Here is a 22,929-nt window from a genome sequence, read left to right as displayed (position 1 = left end):
TTTCTAGAATGGAAATAACTGCACCATGTCTGTTTTACGAATTTAAGGGGCTAAAAAGTTTTGTTCTCGTTTTTCTATGATTAACCGAATGTATGTGAGAGTCCAAACAGACAGAAGGGTTACGGCCGAGTGCTGGACCTTCCAAAAGAGATGAGACAGGCTGGACCCGTGCCATACTAGTTAAGACCTGCCTGTGGATAACAGGTTCTTTAAACTCTCACACACACAAACTCACACACGTTCGCACACATACACCCATACACACACACATTCTTGAACTTGCTGCAAGATTAAACCTTTGCATTAACTGACTCCAGCAACTCTGAGTCTCATTGAGAGACTTTTCTCAACAATTGGGTCCTCAAACCAGATCTCAACGTTTTTTCCGCTGTCCAGGGTCGGAGCTGAAACCGTGCACGGGGGAGTCCAGTACTCCTAATGAAAGACCCCCTGCTGAATTGCGGTAATTAGGGGCCAGTGTCCACTGAAAGGGGGAAAAAGGGACGAGATCGTACTTTTGAATCAATGGCCAGAAGCCATTGGCAGTGCAGGCATCAACAATAATGGTGTTATTTCACCCATTAACACTTAAGGTACCTCATGCAGTGGCTGTGATATGGTTACTTAACAAAATATCTTTACCAGACATCTCTCCTACATAACAGTTCTTCTTTCACAGCCACACCTTGTTGTCGAGAGATGTGCTACACTTAATCCATCCACACTGCTACCTACCCCACAGATGGAAAGCCTCATGATTGCCTGTCAGAAATAACCAGGCCAGGTTTTACCCAGGCCAGACTTAACTGATATACGTTATGAAAATGCAGAAATAACTATATTTATTCAACAGATCAAGGAAAAAAACCCTGATGGCACAAATGCTACAGGATTTGCAGTAGTAACAGAAACTGAAGTTTTCTTAAAACAACCACTACCAAAAAATTACTCTGTTCAAGCAGTCGAATTGGTAGCTTTAACTGAAGCTTGTAAATTAAATAACAAAAAGGTTGTTAACGTTTACACTGACAGTCAGTATGCCTTCTCAACTGTACATGTGTTAACACAGCATTGGAAAAACAGGTATGTTGACATCCACAGCTAAATGTATAAACTACAAATATTTTAGCATTATTAGATGTTATTCAATTGCCATCTACAATAGACTCGTATGAATGACCGGAAGGAAAACCATACTGCCAAAGAATTTGTTTAAATATGCTGCAGTATTGAGCCACGGACCATGTCATGTCTCAACAGGAGGGATGGAAGCAATAATGAACAAGGTTTTTACAGCATATGGTTTTACTAATTATTGAATTTTTTTTTTTAGAATAAATAAATGAATAAAGTTTTGTCTAGCAGGTCAAATATGTGCAAAATACATTCCACAGGGCAATCTAAGACCAAAACGAAGATAATTCCCTAAGCCAGTGTATCTTTTTCAACATATTTGTTTGGATTTCATTATTTCATTATTTTGTAGATTTCATTGAACTAAATTAATGTTAAGGGAAACGATTCTGCTCAGTGACAACAGAGGTTTTTACCAAATGGTCTGAAATATTTCCATGTGCACAAGCAGATGCAATCTCAGTAGCAAAATCACGCGTAAAATAACTCATTTCTAGATTTGAAATTCCTGAAAATGTCATCTCACTGATGGCAAAGAACTTAAAATAGACCTTAGAAACCACTGTGATATAGAAGGTTTCGCTAACACATTGGAATTGTTTTACTATTTACATATGCATGTGCAGTGAAGAATTGCTTGCTGCTGATAAATGCAAAGAAGAACAGCTTACACATAGATGCTCACATATAGGCTGCTGAATCCAGTAAAGTTCAATGTCAATGTGTAATATTCAATTAGGATTTGCAAAACAGTGAAGTTAAACAATGAATGGGTCCATAGTCGGTATGAGAAGACTACAGGAATATTTACCTGGGTGTACGTTCAAACAGAGATGAGAAAATTGCGATAAATTATTGTTTGTTTGTTTGTTAGTATGTATATGAATGTTATGTGTATAAACTGTGTTGAGTTGTAGTTACTCAGTAGTGTCTCAGTGAAACAACCGACGGGGGAAGCCTTGCGGTGACAACAAAAGCAGTGTTTTACTGATCAGTCAAGTTGCTCCAGTGTACTCCATACAAACTGGTTGGCTACTGAAGGGATAGAAAATGGGGAATACTTGTTTTAAAGCAAACAAGAAATTAGATGGGAAAAATACATGTTTTAACGGGACCCAGACAATATTAAATACTCAGACAGATGGGAGAAGAAGTGTAGTTTTGTAGGAAATCACAAAATTATTACATAAAATTAGTGAAATCAATTGAAGAATGCCTTTCTGAAGAGCTGTTTACCACAGATGAGAAGCTTTGCGACCAAGCACATTGTAGATCGCTTTATTGCCAAAATGATCTAGTTTAATGGATTGGTTTAGACATGCATAACAGCATTTTAAGAACAAAGAGAGAAACAAAAAGGGACAACGCTTCATGGTGGAAGGTGATGTATAAATAACTGTGTATATGATGAAGGAGAGACCATTTGAGCAGCACAGCCATTTCGCAGCACAGGGACAGCAGTCCAAGTTAAAGGATCTCCCACGTGGTATCACCTGTCACACTGTGTCAAGGCATCAAAAGAAGAAAAAATCACCAAACTCAAGGACAAAGAGACGAAGACTCCGGTGAACGAAGAGAGAGGACTTACAAACCAGAAATACAAAAGGATGCTCGATATCAAGATCCAGAAGAAAAGGCTAACAATGCCACGAACACTTACGATGCTGGGAATGATGCCAGCAATGAACAGAGAAGAAGATTCAGTGTCATCAATCTGCAACACGTGCCTCTAATGAGGGGGTGAATATAGAATCCTCAACGATTACAACGTCTCTGGGAACTGTGACAACAACAAGGTTTAAACCATTTTGATATATATTGTAACCTATTGGCTAAGGAATAGTGCTGAAAATGAGGTAAATCTAATCCACCACTGTCCTTGGTCTTCTGTAGGGTTTTTAAACTAATACGTGGTGGTTTGTTTTTCCACAGAAATTTGGAGATGCATGAATCTAGTGACTGAAACCAAGTAGCAGATGGTTTTATGGGGATCATTGAGAACAAATAGTTAACTTTTGGTAGTATCATCATTTTAATGGTTGTAACTCTCCCCATAAGTGATATAGGTAAGGACTTCCAACGAGAGAGATCGTCCTCTACTCTCTTTAATAATTGCACATAATCCATCTGTACTTATCAGTTTAATATGTGATATGTCTATGCAAGGACTACATATTAAATGGATTTTTATCAATAGGAGTTGAAAAAGGAGCTTGCTCCGTTCACTCCAAGCATCGACCCGGTACTGCAGTGCCGCTGGGAACGGTGCGCTCTCCTCTGCTCTTGTGAAAAAGCAAACAGCGGTGCAGGATGGAAGTTTCTTTTAGTCTGCTGAGAAAAGAGAGTGAATGCGAAGTAGACTTTAACACGGCTCTGGGAGCGAGCCGAGTGCGGGCTAACCAGGAGAACTGCTTGAAAGAAACGCGACACCGAATGAGCGGTCAGAACAAAGCCTCAATACGGTGTTCCTGTGGTGTTTTTATAAAATGCGGTGAAAATAAAGGTGTGAATGCCCCATAGAAAACTAAAAGGTGGAGCGGAAGTGTTCGGCTGCAAGAAGGTGTGAATGTCCGACTATATTTGGTGAAAAGCAGGTGAAGCAAGGTCTGAATGCCCAACCTTACATCACCAAAAGCGAGATCAGAGGTTTTTGGCTGCAAGAAGGCCATAGTTTGCCAAAAGCGGGTAAGGTGCGAATATAAATATCAACAAAAGTGGGGGCGGAGGTCTTCGGATGCAAGTGGGTGTGAATATCCCACCATACAAGTATGGTGGAGAGGAAGCTGTGAATGGCCGACCATAGTTTGCAAAAAGCGGGTGAGAAAAGGTGCAAATGTCCAACCATACATGATCAAAACAGGGAGCGGAGGTGTTTGGCTGCGACAAGGTGTGAATGTCCACCCATAATTAATGAAAAGCGGGCAACAAGTAGGTTCGAATGCCATACCATACATCATCAAAAGCAGGAGTGGATGTGTTCCGCTGTAAGACGGTGTGAATGTCCGACCATAGTTGGTAAAAAGTGGGTATGAAAAGGTTCGAATGCCCAAATTCGGCTGCAAAAAACTGTGTTCGGCTGCAAAAAGGTGTGAATGTTCGACTAAAGTTTGTAAAAAGCTGGTAAGACAAGGTACGAATGCCTGACAATGTATGATCAAAAGCGGGAGCGGAGGTGTTCCGCTGCAAGAAGGTCTAAATGTCCATTATTAATTGCTAGAAAACATGAAAGAAAATTTTCCAAAATCAATCCGCACATGATCATAAGTGGGAGAGGAGGTGTTCAGCTGCAAGAAGGTGTGAATGTCCTACCATAATTGCTGAAAAATATGTTAGAAACGGTAAGAATGCCGGACCATACATCATCAAAAGCTAGAGAGGTGGTGTTCGGCTGCAAGTAGGTGTGAATGTCTGACTAAAGTTCAAATATATTAACAAAAGCGGGAGGAGAGGTCTTCGGATGAGTGGTTGAGAATTTCCAACCATAATGTATAAAATGCGGTGAAAAAAAAGGTGTGATAGAAACCTAAAAGGTGGAGCGGAAGTGTTCGGCTGCAAGAAGGTGTGAATGTCCATCTATAGTTGGTGAAAAGCAGTAAAAGCAAGGTCTGAATGCCCAACCTTACATCATCAAAAGCGAGATCAGAGGTGTTTGGCGGCAAGAAAACGGGTAAGGTGTGAATGACCGACTAAATATCAACAAAAGTGGGGGCGGAGATCTTCGGATGCAAGTGGGTGTGAATATCCCACCATACAAGTATGGTGGAGAGGAAGCTGTGAATGGCCGACCATAGTTTGCAAAAAGCGGGTGAGAAAAGGTGCGAATGTCCAACCATACATGATCAAAACAGGGAGCGGAGGTGTTTGGCTGCGACAAGGTGTGAATGTCCACCCATAATTAATGAAAAGCGGGCAACAAGTAGGTTCGAATGCCCAACCATACATCAACAAAAGCAGGAGTGGATGTGTTTGGCTACAAGAAGGTTTGAATGTCCAAGCATAGTTTGTAAAAAGCGGGTAAGAAAAGGTGCGAATGCCCGACAAAGTATGATCAAAAGAGGGAGTGGAGGTTTTCGGCTACAGGAAGGTTTGAATGTCCGACCATAGTTTGTAAAAAGCGGGTAAGAAAAGGTGCGAATGCCCGAACATACACCATCAAAAGAGGGAGCGGAGGTGTTACGCTGAAAGACGGTGTGAATTTCCGACCATAGTTGGTAAAAAGCGGGTAAGAAAAGGTTCGAATGCCCGAATATATACCATCAAAAGCGGAAGCGGAGGTGTTCGGCTGCAAGAAGGTGTCAACGTCCGACCAAAGTTTGTAAAAAGCAGGTAAGAAAAGGTGCGAATGCCCGAACATACACCATCAAAAGAGGGAGCAGAGCTGATCGACTGCAAGTAGGTGTGAATGTCCACCCATAATTCCTGAAAAATGGGTAAGAAAAGGTGCGAATGCCCAACCATACATCATCAAAAGAAGAAGTGGATGTGTTCTGCTACAAGAAGGTTTGAATGTCCGACCATAGTTTGTAAAAAGTGGGTAAGAAAAAGTTCGAATGCCCGAACATACACCATCAAAAGAGGGAGCAGAGGTGTTCCGCTTTAAGATGCTGCGAATGTCCAACCATAGTTGTTAAAAAGCGGGTAAGAAAAGGTTAAAAAACCCGACTGTACACAATCAATAGCGGGAGCGGAGTTGTTCGGCTAAAAGAAGGTGTGAATGTCCGACCATGGTTTGTAAAACGCGGGTAAGACAAGGTGCGAATGCCCGACAATGTATGATCAAAAGAGGGAGCGGAGTTGTTCGGCTGCAAGGTCTGAATTTCCAACCATAATTTGTAAACACCATTGAAGAAAAGCCTCGAAAGCCCGACTATACACCATCAAAAGCGGGAGCGGAGGTGTTCAGCTGAAAGAAGGTCTGAATGTCCACCAATAATTACTGAAAAATGGGTAAGAAAAGGTGTGAATGCCCAACTATACATCATCAAAAGCAGAAGTGGATGTGTTCGGCCACAAGAAGGTTTGAATGTCCGACCATAGTTTGTAAAAGGCGGGTAAGAAAAGGTTCGAATGCCCGAACATACACAATCAAAAGAGGGAGCGGAGGTGTTTCGCTGCAAGAAGGTGTGAATGTCTGACCATAGTTGGTAAAAAGCGGGTAAGAAAAGGTTAAAATACCCGACTCTACACAATCAATAGCGGGAGCGGAGTTGTTCGGCTAAAAGATGGTGTGAAAGTCCGACCATGGTTTGTAAAAAGCGGGTAAGAAAAGGTTCGAATGCCAAAATATACACCATCAAAAGCGGAAGCCGAGGTTTTCGGCTACAAGTAGGTGTGAATGTCAGATCATAATTTGCAAAAAGCTGATGAGAAAGGTGTGAATGACCGACAATAATTGCTGAAAAATGTGTTAGAAAAGGTAAGAATGCCGGACCATTCATCATCAAAAGCGGGAGAAGAGGTGTTCGGCTGCAAGAAGCTGTGAATGTCCAGCCATAATTACTCAAAAACGGGTAAGAAAAGGTAGTATTGCCAGACCATAAATGATCAAAAGAGGGAGCGGAGGTGTTCCGCTGTAAGAAGGTGTGAATGTCCGACCATAATTGGTAAAAAGCGGGTAAGAAAAGGTTAAAATACCCAACTGTACACAATCAATAGCGGGAGCGGAGTTGTTTGGCTACTAAAAGGTGTGAAAGTCCGACCATGGTTTGTAAAAAGCGGGTAAGAAAAGGTGCGAATGCCGGACAATGTATGATCAAAAGAGGGAACGGAGGTTTTCGGCTGAAAGAAGGTCTAAATGTCCAACCATAATTTGTAAAAACCGGGGAAGAAAAGGCTCGAAAGTCCGACTATACACCATCAAAAGCGGGAGCAGAGGTGTTCAGCTGCAAGAAGGTCTCAATGTCCATCAATAATTGCTAGAAAAGATGAAAGAAAATTTTCGAATATCAAACCGCACATGATCATAAGTGGGAGCGGAGGTGTTCAGCTGCAAGAAGGTGTGAATGTCCACCCATAATTCCTCAAAAATGGGTAAAAAAAGGTGCGAATGCCCAACCATACAACATCAAAAGAAGAAGTGGATGTGTTCGGCTACAAGAAGGTTTGAATGTCCGAGCATAGTTTGTAAAAAGCGGGTAAGAAAAGGTTCGAATGCCCGAACATACACCATCAAAAGAGGGAGCGGAGGTGTTCCGCCATAAGAAGGTGTTAATGTCCGACCGTAGTTGGTAAAAAGTGGGTATGAAAAGGTTCAAATACCCGACTGTGCACAATCAATAGCGGGAGCGAATGTGTTCGGCTACAAGAAGGTGTGAAAGTCCGACCATGTTTTGTAAATAGCGGGTAAGAAAAGGTGCGAATGCCCAACAATGTATGATCAAAAGAGGGAGCGGAGGTTTTCGGCTGCAAGAAGGTCTGAATTTCCAACCATAATTTGTAAAAACCGGGGAAGAAAAGGCTCGAAAGCCCGACTATACACCATCAAAAGCGGGAGCAGAGGTGTTCAGCTGCAAGAAGGTCTCAATGTCCATCAATAATTGCTAGAAAACATGAAAGAAAATTTTCGAATATCAAACCGCACATGATCATATGCGGGAGAGGAGGTGTTCAGCTGCAAGATGGTGTGAATGTCCACCCATAATTCCTGAAAAATGGGTAAAAAAAAAGGTGCGAATGCCCAACCATACAACATCAAAAGCAGGTGTGAATGTCAGATCATAATTTGCAAAAACCTGATGAGAAATGGTGAGAATGCCCGACTATACACCATCAAATGCGGGAGCGGAGGTGTTCGGCTGTGAGTAGGTGTGAATGTCCGACCATACTTGCTGAAAAATATGACAAAGCAGTTTTCACTTGTTTTGAGTGAAGGAATTCATTTTATATCAAAATCCGAAATTGTGTAGAACTCGTGGAAATAAGTTTATTCTCGGATTCCTAAAGGTTTAGTGTTGTTCTTTGGTATATTGCAAAGTAATACTTTCTTTTTTGTTGAAACCTATTCAGACATGGATAAATATTAAGGACAAAGCAGTTTTATCTTGGTTTGAGTGAAGGAATTCATTTTATATCAAAATCCGGAATTGTGTAGAACTCGTGAAAAGAAGCTTATTCTCGGATTACTAAAGGTTTAGTGTTTTCTTTGGTATACTGCAAAGTAATACTTTCTTTTTTGTTGAAACCTATTCAGACATGGATAAATATTAAGGACAAAGCAGTTTTAACTTGGTTTGAGTGAAGGAATTCATTTTATATCAAAATCCGGAATTGTGTAGAACTCGTGAAAAGAAGCTTATTCTCGGATTCCTGAAAAAAATTAGTGTTGTTCTTTCCTATCCTGCAAAGTACTACGTTCTTTTTTGTTTAAAGCTATTTAGACATGGGTAAATATGAAGGACAAAGCAGTTTTAACTTGGTTTGAGTGAAGGAATTCATTTTATATCAAAATCCGAAATTGTGTAGAACTGGTGACAAGAAGCTTATTCTCGGATTCCTAAAGGTTTAGTGTTGTTCTTTCCTATCCTGCAAAGTACAACGTTCTTTTTTTGTTTAAAGCTATTTAGACATGGATAAATATGAAGGACAAAGCAGTTTTAACTTGGTTTGAGTGAAGGAATTCATTTTATATCAAAATCCAATGTTGTGCATTATGGCAGCAGAATTGTAGTCTGAATACCTTTTATGCCGAACAGATTTGCCTTGCCAAGGGAAGTTTTATAAATGTTTATTGTTTATGTTTAAAATATATAAACTAGCAGAATAATTAATTGATCCGCCTGGTCCCTCCCACCCCGGAGAGGGCAGCCAGAGACTGAACACCGCCTCTCCCGCATATGATCATGTGCGGTTTGATATTCGAAGATTTTCTTTCATGTTTTTTAGCAATTATTGATGGACATTGAGACCTTCTTGCAGCTGAACACCTCTGCTCCCGCTTTTGATGGTGTATAGTCGGGCTTTCGAGCCTTTTCTTCCCCAGTTTTTACAAATTATAGTTGGACATTCAGACCTTCTTGCAGCCGAAAACCTCCGCTCCCTCTTTTGATCATACATTGTCGGGCATTCGCACCTTTTCTTAACCGCTTTTTACAAAACATGGTCGGACTTTCACACCTTGTAGCCGAACACATCCCTTCCCGCTATTGATTGTGTACACTCGGCCATTTTAACCTTTTCTTACCCGCTTTTTACCAACTACGGTCGGACATTCACACCTTCTTATGGCGGAACACCTCCGCTCCCTCTTTTGATGGTGTATGTTCGGGCATTCGAACTTTTTCTTACCCGCTTTTTATAAACTATGGTCAGAAATTCAAACCTTCTTGTAGCCGAACACCTCCGCTCCCTCTTTTGATTGTGTATGTTCGGGCATTCGAACTTTTTCTTACCCGCTTTTTACAAACTATGCTCGGACATTCAAACCTTCTTGTAGCCGAACACATCCAGTCCTGCTTTTGATGATGTATGGTTGGGCATTCGCACCTTTTTTTACCCATTTTTGAGGAATTATGGGTGGACATTCACACCTTCTTGCAGCTGAACACCTCCGCTCCCACTTATGATCATGTGCGGTTTGATATTCGAAAATTTTCTTTCATGTTTTCTAGCAATTATTGATGGACATTCAGACCTTCTTGCAGCTGAACCCCTCTGCTCCCGCTTTTGATGGTGTATAGTCGGGCTTTCGAGCCTTTTCTTCCCCGGTTTTTACAAATTATGGTTGGACTTTCACACCTTTTAGTAGCCAAACACCTCCGCTCCTGCTATTGATTGTGTACAGTCGGGTATTTTAACCTTTTCTTACCCGCTTTTTACCAATTATGGTCGGACATTCACACCTTCTTGCAGCCGAAAACTTCCGTTCCCTCTTTTGATCATACATTGTCCGGCATTCACACCTTTTCTTACCCGCTTTTTACAAACCATGGTCGGACTTTCACACCTTTTAGTAGCCAAATAACTCCGCTCCCGCTATCGATTGTGTACAGTCGGGTATTTTAACCTTTTCTTACCCGCTTTTTACCAATTATGGTCGGACATTCACACCTTCTTACAGCGGAACACCTCCGCTCCCTGTTTTGATCATTTATGGTCTGGCAATACTACCTTTTCTTACCCGTTTTTGAGTAATTATGGCTGGACATTCACAGCTTCTTGCAGCCGAACACCTCTTCTCCTGCTTTTGATGATGAATGGTCCGGCATTCTTATCTTTTCTAACACATTTTTCAGCAATTATTGTCGGTCATTCACACCTTTCTCATCAACTTTTTGCAAATTATGATCTGACATTCACACCTACTTGAAGCCGAACACCTCGGCTTCCGCTTTTGATGGTGTATATTTTGGCATTCGAACCTTTTCTTACCCGCTTTTTACAAACCATGGTCGGACTTTCACACCTTCTTTTAGCCGAACAACTCCGCTCCCGCTATTGATTGTGTAGAGTCGGGTATTTTAACCTTTTCTTACCCGCTTTTTTACCAACTATGGTCGGACATTCACACCTTCTTACAGCGGAACACCTCCTCTCCCTCTTTTGATGGTGTATGTTCTGGCATTCGAACCTTTTCTTACCCACTTTTTACAAACTATGCTCGGACATTCACACCTTCTTACAGCGAAACACCTCCGCTCCCTCTTTTGATTGTGTACATTCGGGCATTCGAACCTTTTCTTACCCGCCTTTTACAAACTATGGTCGGACATTCAAACCTTCTTGTGGCCGAACACATCCACTTCTGCTTTTGATGATGTATAGTTGGGCATTCACAACTTTTCTTACCCATTTTTCAGTAATTATTGGTGGACATTCAGACCTTCTTGCAGCTGAACACCTCTGCTCCCGCTTTTGATGGTGTATAGTCGGGCTTTCGAGGCTTTTCTTCAACGGTGTTTACAAATTATGGTTGGAAATTCAGACCTTGCAGCCGAACACCTCCGCTCCCTCTTTTGATCATACATTGTCGGGCATTCGCACCTTGTCTTACCCGCGTTTTACAAACCATGGTCGGACTTTCACACCTTCTTGTAGCCGAACAACTCCGCTCCCGCTATTGATTGTGTACAGTCGGGTATTTTAACCTTTTCTTACCCGCTTTTTACCAATTATGGTCGGACATTCACACCGTCTTACAGCAGAACACCTCCGCTCCCTCTTTTTATGGTGTATGTTCGGGCATTCGAACTTTTTCTTACCCACTTTTTACAAACTATGGTCGGACATTCAAACCTTCTTGTAGCAGAACACATCCACTTCTTCTTTTGATGATGTATGGTTGGGCATTCGCACCTTTTCTTACCCATTCTTCAGGAATTATGGGTGGACATTCACACCTTCTTGCAGCTGAACACCTCCGCTCCCACTTATGATCATGTGCGGTTTGATATTCGAAAATTTTCTTTCATGTTTTCTAGCAATTATTGATGGACATTCAGACCTTCTTGCAGCTGAAGCCCTCTGCTCCCGCTTTTGATGGTGTATAGTCGGGCTTTCGAGCCTTTTCTTCCCCGGTTTTTACAAATTATGGTTGGACTTTCACACCTTTTAGTAGCCAAACACCTCCGCTCCTGGTATTGATTGTGTACAGTCGGGTATTTTAACCTTTTCTTACCCGCTTTTTACCAATTATGGTCGGACATTCACACCTTCTTGCAGCCGAAAACTTCCGTTCCCTCTTTTGATCATACATTGTCCGGCATTCACACCTTTTCTTACCCGCTTTTTACAAACCATGGTCGGACTTTCACACCTTTTAGTAGCCAAATAACTCCGCTCCCGCTATCGATTGTGTACAGTCGGGTATTTTAACCTTTTCTTACCCGCTTTTTACCAATTATGGTTGGACATTCACACCTTCTTACAGCGGAACACCTCCGCTCCCTGTTTTGATCATTTATGGTCTGGCAATACTACCTTTTCTTACCCGTTTTTGAGTAATTATGGCTGGACATTCACAGCTTCTTGCAGCCGAACACCTCTTCTCCCGCTTTTGATGATGAATGGTCCGGCATTCTTATCTTTTCTAACACATTTTTCAGCAATTATTGTCGGTCATTCACACCTTTCTCATCAGCTTTTTGCAAATTATGATCTGACATTCACACCTACTTGAAGCCGAACACCTCGGCTTCCGCTTTTGATGGTGTATATTTTGGCATTCGAACCTTTTCTTACCCGCTTTTTACAAACCATGGTCGGACTTTCACACCTTCTTTTAGCCGAACAACTCCGCTCCCGCTATTGATTGTGTAGAGTCGGGTATTTTAACCTTTTCTTACCCGCTTTTTTACCAACTATGGTCGGACATTCACACCTTCTTACAGCGGAACACCTCCGCTCCCTCTTTTGATGGTGTATGTTCTGGCATTCGAACCTTTTCTTACCCACTTTTTACAAACTATGCTCGGACATTCACACCTTCTTGCAGCGAAACACCTCCGCTCCCTCTTTTGATTGTGTATGTTCGGGCATTCGAACCTTTTCTTACCCGCCTTTTACAAACTATGGTCGGACATTCAAACCTTCTTGTGGCCGAACACATCCACTTCTGCTTTTGATGATGTATAGTTGGGCATTCACAACTTTTCTTACCCATTTTTCAGTAATTATTGGTGGACATTCAGACCTTCTTGCAGCTGAACACCTCTGCTCCCGCTTTTGATGGTGTATAGTCGGGCTTTCGAGGCTTTTCTTCAACGGTGTTTACAAATTATGGTTGGAAATTCAGACCTTGCAGCCGAACACCTCCGCTCCCTCTTTTGATCATACATTGTCGGGCATTCGCACCTTGTCTTACCCGCGTTTTACAAACCATGGTCGGACTTTCACACCTTCTTGTAGCCGAACAACTCCGCTCCCGCTATTGATTGTGTACAGTCGGGTATTTTAACCTTTTCTTACCCGCTTTTTACCAATTATGGTCGGACATTCACACCGTCTTACAGCAGAACACATCCACTTCTTCTTTTGATGATGTATGGTTGGGCATTCGCACCTTTTCTTACCCATTTTTCAGGAATTATGGGTGGACATTCACACCTACTTGCAGTCGAACAGCTCTGCTCCCACTTTTGATTATGTTTGATTGGATATTCGAACCTTTTCTTAACTGCTTTTTACAAACTTTGGTCGGACGTTCACACCTTCTTGCAGCCGAACACCTCCGCTTCCGCTTTTGATGGTATATATTCGGGCATTCGAACCTTTTCTTACCCGCTTTTTACCAACTATGGTCGGACATTCGCACCATCTTACAGCGGAACACCTCCGCTCCCTCTTTTGATGGTGTATGTTCGGGCATTCGCACCTTTTCTTACCTGCTTTTTACAAACTTTGGTCGGACGTTCACACCTTCTTGCAGCCGAACACCTCCGCTTCTGCTTTTGATGGTATATATTCGGGCATTCGAACCTTTTCTTACCCGCTTTTTACCAACTATGGTCGGACATTCGCACCATCTTACAGCGGAACACCTCTTCTCCCGCTTTTGATGATGAATGGTCCGGCATTCTTAACTTTTCTAACACATTTTTCAGCAATTATATTCGGTCATTCACACCTTTCTCATCAGCTTTTTGCAAATTATGATCTGACATTCACACCTACTACTACCTCGGCTTCCGCTTTTGATGGTGTATATTTTGGCATTCGAACCTTTTCTTACCCGCTTTTTACAAACCATGGTCGGACTTTCACACCTTCTTTTAGCCGAACAACTCCGCTCCCGCTATTGATTGTGTAGAGTCGGGTATTTTAATCTTTTCTTACCCGCTTTTTACCAACTATGGTCGGACATTCACACCTTCAACAAGCCCTTCAATGTCCACAATTTTGGCGTCACGAACAGGATCCCTCGACTGGTGTCTCTGGACCGGACCGCAGTGCATGGCCAGCCTGGACTGAAGTAGCTGTTCCAGCCTCATACCTCCAAGGCCTTTTCTGAGAGAGAGGACTGGCAGGTCCTTTTCCTGAATACCAGCGCTGGGATCATTTTTTAAATATGATAGTCTGAGACGATAGGACTGCTTTTTAGTTTTTATTTGAATAAAAGAGGGTTTCCCGGTTGTGTCATTAGTGAGACAGAGATTTCATGGGTAAGTGAAACTTTTGAAGCAGTCCGAAGAAGTGTGAAGTACTCCGAAGAAGTGTGAGTACAGATTAAGGTCCTCATTGGAGACGTCCTTTGAGTGAAGGAATATATTTCCCCATTCCAAGTCTGAGAATGGGAAACAGTAGGTCTCAGACTTTTGACCCTACCGGGGGACCTAAGCATGATGAAATGAAAAAGAAATATGGTCCAGAGGTTTTCCACCTGAAGGTTCTTTTAGTATGTTAGAAATAAGAAAATTAGAAGAAAAGTTTTGCAAATATGAGAAAGAGATGAAGCAAAAAAAAGAAAATTAAGTTTAAATAAGAAGTAAGAAAGGTATAGAATGTTGGAAAAAATAAAGTGTATTAAGAGAAAGAAAGGAAAATGTTAATGCCATGACGGAATGATGATAATAATTTGGTATGTGGACGAAAAGATAATTCAGCTCTGATTAAGACTGAATCTTCTTTTAAACCACCACCATATTCCACTGATAACACTTTTTCTCCTTCTGCACCTCTTTACCCCACCCTGAGCGCTCTCGCTGTGCCGGATCCAGACCTGGACTCCTGCCCTCCACGACGCCTGCAACAACAACAGCCAGCCCTGCCACAAGCCTCTGGCTCTCGGGAAGAAGGGACTTCTTCCATCCTCCCTCGGGAAGAAATTCCATCATCCTCACAACATCAGTTACATAGGTCTGATGATGAGGAAAAGGAAGACGTTTGGTTCTCCAGCGTACCTGCCCAAGAACTTTTAACGCAAGTGACAAAAATCCTTTACCCACAATCTGGACTTCAGAGATCTAAACGTGAGAAAAAACAAAACCAGATTCAAACCATGCCTATGGTTAAAGTTGCAGTTCCCACTGGACCATTACTGGTTTATCTACCCTGGACTGAGACTGACATCATGGAAGCATAACAATGCTTACCAGATCCAGAGATTTCTGGACCCCATTTTGCTGACGAGTTGCGAGATTTCTGCGCACAATTCTGCCCGACCGGGGTTGAATTGCGTCGCATATTGGCAAAAAAGTTCAAACTGACCGAACTCTACAAAATAGAGGCCAGTATGCTACAACTGGATTTGCGACCTACCAACAGTGAACGAGGACATAATGATAACGCTCAATATGAAGCAGCCATCCAAAGACTGTGTCAAGCCATCACCACTCAATTTCCAACCAAAATCAATATGTCCCACATTTACACCTGCAAACAGAAACCCGGTGAAGGGACTGATGATTTTGTACACCGCATCCTTGAGGAAGTCAGCAAGCACAGCGGTCATCAGAGACCAACGGATTTGGGTAATGAATCAGGACCATGGGAGAGTATTGCATGCAATGCAATAATTAAAGGCCTCATGCCAGATGTCGCCACTGAAGTAAAGAACATTTACGTGGGATGGTGTGAGGGTCCTCGTTTGGCTGACAAGTGTGAAAAGGAGCTGCATTTGGCAGCCATGACCATGTATTACGCAGTTGGTGTAAACAGAGGACGAGGCCGAAGTCGAAGACGTGGACGTGTGGGAGAGGAGGTCGAAATGGGCCACGCCAGAGCTATGATCCGAATATTTGTTTTTACTGTGGCTGTGTCCACAGCTGAAAAGTGATGAAATTGGGCAAAAGGCTGACTGAGGGTGGGAGGCAGGTTCTGGACGTCACGCGGCAGCGGAGCCTCCACTAATGGGTGATAGCACAAACACACTCACACATTTTTCCTGCTCTGTGTAGTGAAGAAACGCTTGCCGACTGTGATTCACGTAGTAAAGTTTTGCATGCTATTTCCGTCCTAGAGCAAAGATATTTCTCTCAGAATATAGGAACTTATGTTCATCAGTAGTGACGTCAGGGGAGTTTGATTGTCCTCCAAAGTTAAGTGGAAACCACGTTTACTCTATGTCTGCATCAGGCCAGGTTGTGAAGGAGAAAATGACAATGCCCATTGCGTGTTGTCACTCCCGATGAGCTCTCCTTCAAACACTCATTTTTGTTATCAGAGTTGTGTCCCATTAACCTGATGGGCTGTGATCTCATGTGTAAATTAGGCATTATTTTAACTTCTACACCAGAGGGTGTTAACGTTATGTTACAGCCTGACAAAGTTTTCACAGCAGTGCAGTTTGATTCATCTGCACTTACATATGCTTATGAGTGGAAACTTCCCAGCTCTCCTTTTTCACAACAACTAGTGGAAGAAGCAAAAGCGTTAGTTTCACCCCTTTCTGATTTCATGCAACCTGCTGATTTGCACTGCACATCACACATGTCTTTGCGGCCTGACAATGACTATGAGAAGAAGTGAAAAAATATGTGCGCCTACTTTATTGGCTGTGTCGCTCACTCCAGAGCAATTCGATTTTTTTAATGTTTGTGGTACTCGCCCTCACATTTCCTTGGCCAAACCTACACACTGGCATTGACAAGGTGTGGGAGAGTTTGTTGCTACATGTCAGAAAGAAACGGATTGGACCGTTTCACCTGCTGATCCAAATTTGATGTTTTCTGAACGATTGTCAGCATACAAAAAAACATTTTTGAGTACAATGCATTGTCAAAGAACTGTGGAATTAATTCCTACCACAGAATCACATTTTGAAGCATGTTTTTAATCTGAAAAAGATTTGTCTTCGATACCCATGTTGGCTGAAGTGCCCAATGATCTTTGGGCGAAGAGCAAATATGATGTGGGGTTTGTTTATTGTTGAAACTAGATTAGAAGTAGATAAATATGAAGGACAAAGCAGTTTGAACTTGGTTTGAGAGAAGGAATTCATTTTATTGCAAAATCTGAATTCATGCATAACTCGTCAAATAGATAGTGATGTGTCGTTCGTGAGCGATTCGTTCGATATGAACAAATTTTTTATATGACTTGGGAGTAACGAGTTGTCTCAGTGAGTGATTCGTTCATTTTCATGCAGTACCCTTCCTCACCACATGGCAGGCGGCAGCTTCATAAGCTCAGTCAGCAGGACAGGAAACAGTATTGATTCGTTCATGACTCAACTCCTCGACTGACGGGTCCTCGCACAGGAAACAGTATTGATTAGTTTACGACTCAACTCCTTGGGTCTTCGTTCATTTGTCACGTTTTAAATTCTACGTTTCATTTGACAGGCTGAAGAGCAGTAGGCACAACAGTTCGTTCACAAACCGGATCATTAATCTCATAGACTATTCTACCATCAACAACTTGGAAACCACAATCGACTCTCTAGATGCAGAAAAAGCATTTAATGGAGTGAACTGGAAATTTTTATTCGCAGCATAAAACAAATTCGGGTTTGGGTCACACTTCATCAACTGGATAAGGATATTATATAGCTCCCCAAATGCAAGTGTCAGGACAAATGATCAAACTTCTCCAAGCTTCAGACTGCAGAGAGGTACAAGACAGGGTTGCTCACTTTCTCCCTCACTTTTTGCTATTTTCATCAAACCTTTAGCAGCTGCTATCAGACAAGATAGAAATATTAAAGGCATCCAACCCCAAAATATTGAGCATAAAATAAGTCTTTATGCTGATGATGTATTATTTTTCCTTCAGAACTCAGAGACGTCTCTCACTCACATGATCACACTCATAAATAAATTCTCGGCACTTTCTGACTACTCTATCAAATGGTCTAAGACCACAGTTCTGCCCATTAACTGTAGGGTCCAGAATATACCTGCGATCACTTTACAGTCAGGAAATATTAGATATTTAGGCATAAACATTTCCTCCAGGCTCTCAGAGCTAACAAAGCTAAATTATGTGCAATTATTAAAGAGAGTAGAGGACGATCTCTCTCGTTGGAAGTCCTTACCTATATCACTTATGGGGAGAGTTACAACAGTTAAAATGATGATACTACCAAAAGTTAACTATTTGTTCTCAATGATCCCCATAAAACCATTTGCTACTTGGTTTAAGTCACTAGATTCATGCATCTCCAAATTTCTGTGGAAAAACAAACCACCACGTATTAGTTTAAAAACCCTACAGAAGACCAAGGACAGTGGTGGATTAGATTTACCTCATTTTCAGCACTATTCCTTAGCCAATAGGTTACAATATATATCAAAATGGTTTAAACCTTGTTGTTGTCACAGTTCCCAGAGACGTTGTAATCATTGAGGATTCTATATTCACCCCCTCATTAGAGGCACGTGTTGCAGATTGATGACACTGAATCTTCTTCTCTGTTCATTGCTGGCATCATTCCCAGCATCGTAAGTGTTCGTGGCATTGTTAGCCTCTTCTTCTGGATCTTGATATCGAGCATCCTTTTGTATTTCTGGTTTGTAAGTCCTCTCTCTTCGTTCACCGGAGTCTTTGTCTCTTTGTCCTTGAGTTTGGTGATTTTTTCTTCTTTTGATGCCTTGACACAGTGTGACAGGTGATACCACGTGGGAGATCCTTTAACTTGGACTGCTGTCCCTGTGCTGCGAAATGGCTGTGCTGCTCAAATGGTCTCTCCTTCATCATATACACAGTTATTTATACATCACCTTCCACCATGAAGCGTTGTCCCTTTTTGTTTCTCTCTTTGTTCTTAAAATGCTGTTATGCATGTCTAAACCAATTCATTAAACTAGATCATTTTGGCAGTAAAGCGATCTACAATGTGCTTGGTCGCAAAGCTGCTCATCTGTGGTAAACAGCTCTTCAGAAAGGCATTCTTCAATTGATTTCACTAATTTTATGTAATAATTTTGTGATTTCCTACAAAACTACACTTCTTCTCCCATCTGTCTGAGTATTTAATATTGTCTGGGTCCCGTTAAAACATGTATTTTTCCCATCTAATTCCTTGTTTGCTTTAAAACAAGTATTCCCCATTTTCTATCCCTTCAGTAGCCAACCAGTTTGTATGGAGTACACTGGAGCAACTTGACTGATCAGTAAAACACTGCTTTTGTTGTCACCGCAAGGCTTCCCCCGTCGGTTGTTTCACTGAGACACTACTGAGTAACTACAACTCAACACAGTTTATACACATAACATTCATATACATACTAACAAACAAACAAACAATAATTTATCGCAATTTTCTCATCTCTGTTTGAACGTACACCCAGGTAAATATTCCTGTAGTCTTCTCATACCGACTATGGACCCATTCATTGTTTAACTTCACTGTTTTGCAAATCCTAATTGAATATTACACATTGACATTGAACTTTACTGGATAAGCAGGTCTTCATTGCATTCAGCAGCCACTGCACATGCATATGTAAATAGTAAAACAATTCCAATGTGTTAGCGAAACCTTCTATATCACAGTGGTTTCTAAGATCTATTTTAAGTTCTTTGCCATCAGTGAGATGACATAGTTTACAAAGTGTGTCAAATTATCACTGAAGATCTTTTCAGGAATTTCAAATCTAGAAATGAGTTATTTTACGCGTGATTTTGCTACTGAGAGTGCATCTGCTTGTGCACATGGAAATATTTCAGACCATTTGGTAAAAACCTCTGTTGTCACTGAGCAGAATCGTTTCCCTTAACATTAATTTAGTTCAATGAAATCTACACAATAATAAAATAATGAAATCCAAACAAATATGTTGAAAACGATACACTGGCTTAGGGAATTATCTTCGTTTTGGTCTTAGATTGCCCTGTGGAATGTATTTTGCACATATTTGACCTGCTAGACAAAACTTTATTCATTTATTTATTCAAAAAAAAAAAATTCAATAATTAGTAAAACCATATGCTGTAAAAACCTTGTTCATTATTGCTTCCATCCCTCCTGTTGAGACATGACATGGTGCGTGGCTCAATACTGCAGCATATTTAAACAAATTCTTTGGCAGTATGGTTTTCCTTCCGGTCATTCATACGAGTCTATTGTAGATGGCAATTGAATAACATCTAATAATGCTAAAATATTTGTAGTTTATACATTTAGCTGTGGATGTCAACATACCTGTTTTTCCAATGCTGTGTTAACACATGTACAGTTGAGAAGGCATACTGACTGTCAGTGTAAACGTTAACAACCTTTTTGTTATTTAATTTACAAGCTTCAGTTAAAGCTACCAATTCGACTGCTTGAAAAGAGTAATTTTTTGGTAGTGGTTGTTTTAAGAAAACTTCAGTTTCTGTTACTACTGCAAATCCTGTAGCATTTGTGCCATCAGGGTTTTTTGCTTGACCTGTTGAATAAATATAGTTATTTCTGCATTTTCATAACGTATATCAGTTAAGTCTGGCCTGGGTAAAACACTGATGGTTATTTCTGACATGCAATCATGAGGCTTTCCATCTGTGGGGTAGGTAGCAGTGTGGATGGATTAAGTGTAGCACATCTCTCGACAACAAGGTGTGGCTGTGAAAGAAGAACTGTTATGTAGGAGAGATGTCTGGTAAAGATATTTTGTTAAGTAACCATATCACAGCCACTGCATGAGGTACCTTAAGTGTTAATGGGTGAAATAACACCATTATTGTTGATGCTGGCACTGCCAATGGCTTCTGGCCATTGATTCAAAAGTACGATCTCGTCCCTTTTTCCCCCTTTCAGTGGACACTGGCCCCTAATTACCGCAATTCAGCAGGGGGTCTTTCATTAGGAGTACTGGACTCCCCCGTGCACGGTTTCAGCTCCGACCCTGGAAAGCGGAAAAAATGTTGAGATCTGGTTTGAGGACCCAATTGTTGAGAAAAGTCTCTCATTGAGACTCAGAGTTGCTGGAGTCAGTTAATGCAAATGTTTAATCTTGCAGCAAGTTCAAGAATGTGTGTGTGTATGGGTGTATGTGTGCAAACGTGTGTGAGTTTGTGGGTGTGAGAGTTTAAAGAACCTGTTATCCACAGGCAGGTCTTAACTAGTATGGCACAGGTCCAGCCTGTCTCATCTTTTTTGGAAGGTCCAGCGCTCGGCCGTAACCCTTCTGTCTGTTTGGACTCCCACATACATTCGGTTAATCATAGAAAAACGAGAACAAAACTTTTTAGCCCCTTAAATTCATAAAACAGACATGGTGCAGTTATTTCCATTCTAGAAAATAAGAGTAATCACCACCATTCCTATAAATTCTGGATATTCTAACAATCTGATCTTTTTTAAATGTTCGATGAAGCCCTTTGCTGTTCTGTTTAGAGACTCAGCTGATCATAAACCAAGTTTTGCTCTTGAACCAAGCTTCTAAACTCTTCACCTTTTTCATTTCTCAGTTAGTATTCACTTTAAAACTGATTAAAAGAAAAATTAAATGAATGCCTATCAACAAATGTGGGATCTAAACTCTAGTGCTTTCTCTAAAATAATTTCCTTTCTCAATTCAGAAATGTGTGTGTGTAAGTCACAACACCCGTGACACCAAAACGGCTTTCTTTTCTCTCTTTTCTCTACACTCTGCACTGTGAGCACACACACCAAATCAGAAAGGCTTTTTTCTCTCTTTTCTACATTATGGACTGTGGGGACACAAAACCGCTCTCTCTCTTTTTTTTTTTTGATTGTGTGCCAGGGCGTTATCTCACGTATTAGATTATGCTTAAGATACGAATGGGTTTATCAGTCACATCAGAATCCATACATACTGATCCTCCCGTAATAAAATGGTCGGATCTTATCAAACACACTTTGTTTCTTGTGACAAGTCAGCGAAACAGCGTATACACGTCAAGACACTGAATCAAGTTTGCCACAAGAACTCATAAGTTTGGCAGTATTGCTCTGCCGTCAGCAATCATACACCCATTTTATTTTCATGAGACATGTGCAGGCACCTGTTCATCTACTGTTCTATCACTATGAATTAGTTTATCTATTATCAATAAGGATACTTCTACAACTACTATCAAAGTATGTCCGGACTTCTTATGTTGTCAGTTGCTATATATGAATAAGTGGGTTGCTACTGAAAAGCATTAAGCATGTCACACAGCCCAAACATATAACATTTCAGGACACACCACACAGTTAACAACCACAGTGAAGCGTGTCAAAGCCCAAACATGTAACATTCAACTGGACACTTACACAACACATTCAAATCAAACAGTCAGACAACATACAAGAACATATACCCCAGCAGGCATTGCTCCCTGCCTATTTTCCTACAACTCACTATGTGTGCGCACACCTTTATTCACAAACTCTTCAACTTATACTCTTTTACCGAAGCTGCTACAGCTCGATTGGCCAAATACCCTTAGATCCTATTTCGGTGAATTTGACATCTGCCTTGTATGTAACAGATTAGCGGTTTAGCAGTTTTAATTTAGTTTGAGTGAAGGAATTCATTTTATAGCAAAATCCGAAATCGTGAAGAACTCATGAAAGTAAGCTTATTCTCGGATTCCTGAAACTTTAGATTTGCTCTTTCTTTTACTGCAAAGTACAACGTTGAGCAGCACTAATGAGTTGTTTCTATTTTTGGCAGGCTTTACCTTTGCGGATGAAGCCCTTTCTGTCTGTGCAAAAGAAATCTTGTTACTGTGCAGAGTGACTTCTCTGAGTAGAGTCGCCTTACTTGTTGCGACTGTGCCGATGTTCGAAGCTGGAGTGCAAAGTTGTTGCTTGAATGGTGCTCGCTGGAGCGTGTGGTAGTGTAAAGTTATACCATTTAAAAGGGCTGAAGAGTGCTCAGTGCAGCGGGTGGGCGGAGGTGCAAAGTGACACTATGGCCATAAAAAGAACACCGCTACAAGTGCGCATTGTGCCAGGAAGGGCCCTCGGACGTGAACCAGTGGACTGTT

The 22,929-nt window shown here is 41.3% G+C and overlaps 1 pseudogene; it reads left to right on the top strand.

Annotated features, from left to right (window-relative positions):
• The first annotated feature begins 3,233 nt into the window (after positions 1-3,233).
• On the top strand, positions 3,234-3,410 carry LOC140306232 (U2 spliceosomal RNA; annotated as a pseudogene).
• Positions 3,411-22,929: the final 19,519 nt, after the last annotated feature.

The sequence above is a fragment of the Leuresthes tenuis genome, unplaced genomic scaffold, assembly GCF_036924035.1.
Source record: "Leuresthes tenuis unplaced genomic scaffold, fLeuTen1.0.hap1 SCAF_4, whole genome shotgun sequence".
Classification (NCBI taxonomy): Eukaryota; Metazoa; Chordata; class Actinopteri; order Atheriniformes; family Atherinopsidae; genus Leuresthes; species Leuresthes tenuis.
The sequence above is the reverse complement of the archived record's forward strand: the minus strand, read 5'-3'. Positions and strand labels throughout refer to the sequence as shown.